Source organism: Cucurbita moschata, unplaced genomic scaffold, assembly GCF_002738365.1.
Source record: "Cucurbita moschata cultivar Rifu unplaced genomic scaffold, Cmos_1.0 Cmo_Scf00102, whole genome shotgun sequence".
Lineage (NCBI taxonomy): Eukaryota > Viridiplantae > Streptophyta > Magnoliopsida > Cucurbitales > Cucurbitaceae > Cucurbita > Cucurbita moschata.
The window spans coordinates 68,871-70,544 of NW_019268618.1; the positions used below are offsets into that span (position 1 = coordinate 68,871).

Sequence of the window (1,674 nt, forward strand, 5' to 3'; positions counted from 1 at the left end):
TTTATGACATAATGAGTAGCGATATTTTTTCATTTTCACTATTATTCATGACGAGACGCTTAGGGTTTCGTGACGTAAAAATTGTAGAGATATAGCTTAGATGGTAGAGCGCTCGCTTTGCATGCGAGTTGTACGGGGATTGATAACCCGCTTCTCCAAAAGAAAGTATTTAATTTGTTATTATATTTTTTCATTTTCACAATTATCGATGCCCCGCATCACCGAACCAAACTATTTGTTATTAATATTTTGATATTTTTTTATTTTCACTATTATTGATGATGGGACATTTAGGGTTTTATGATGTTAAAATTATGGGGATGTAGCTCAGATGGTAGAGCGCTCGCTTTGCATGCGAGAGGTATGGGGATCGATACCCCGCATCTCCAAAAATAAGACTATCTATCATTAAATATATTATTTCTTTTCAAGGATTCATGACATGTTGGGTAGCAATATTTCTTCATTTTCACTATTATTGATGACGGGAAATTTAGGGTTTTGTAATGCAAAAATTGTGGGGATGTAGCTCAGATGGTAGAGTGCTCGCTTAGCATGCAAGAGGTACGGGGATTGATACCCCACATCTCCAAAAGGGAGAAATTATTTTTTTAAGTATGAATTAATTTAACATGTTATGTATAAGGTGGGTACGAGAGAAAAAGAAAAGATACTTATAAAAGGATTATTATTATATCATTATGGCTGAGTCATTTTGTTGAATCTCCTTGGGTTGTGTAATAGGTCCAGTTGGAACACCGTGATTCTTATCATCAACCCCCTCTTCAAAAGAATTCGTCCTCGAATCAGAAAAATCATCACCTACATCAAAATGACTCAACTCAGCAACATTGAAAGTAGAATGTACACCGTGATTCAATTCCAATTCAGCTATCCACGCTAACATTAAAATGAAAATTCATTAAAATTATTTACGCTAATTCATTGAAATTTTAAAAATAAATCATCTCTAAATTTAGATAAGATAGTAAGTTATACTACTTGAATCAGGTGTGGTGAAGGTCGAACCAACACGTGAACTTCAAATCTTCAATATTACAGACTCTACTTGAATCAGGTGTGGTGAAGGTCGAACCAACACGTGAACTTCAAATCTTCAATATTACAGACTCTACTTGAATCAGGTGTGGTGAAGGTCGAACCAACACGTGAACTTCAAATCTTCAATATTACAGACTCTCAACTAAGCTATCGCGTATAACATTCAAAATGAAAATTTTGAAATTTTAAAAAGAGATAATCACTAAATTTAGATTAAATAGTCGAGTAATTTTAAAAAGAAATAATCACTCGTTTTAGATTGAATATTTAGGTTATGCAAGTTAGTCGACTTGAATTAGGTGGGGTGAGCGTGGATCAAACACGTGACTTTCAGATCTTCAGTGACGCTCTCCAGACTTGAATTAGGTGGGGTGAGCGTGGATCAAACACGTGACTTTCAGATCTTCAGTGACGCTCTCCAAACTGAGCTATCCCCACTAACATTAAAAATAAAAATTCATCGGTAAAGACTATAACATTGAAAATGAAAATTCTGAAATTTTACTAACATTAAAAATAAAAATTCATCGGTAAAGACTATAACATTGAAAATGAAAATTCTGAAATTTTAAAAAGAAATAATCAAAAAATTCATCGGTAAAGACTATAACA

General features: G+C 33.5%; 1 non-coding gene across 1 annotated transcript; it reads left to right on the forward strand.

Moving 5' to 3' along the window:
• Positions 1–316: 316 nt before the first annotated feature.
• Positions 317–389, forward strand: TRNAA-UGC. Its single transcript has one exon. It is a non-coding gene; the product is annotated as a tRNA-Ala (tRNA).
• Positions 390–1,674: the final 1,285 nt, after the last annotated feature.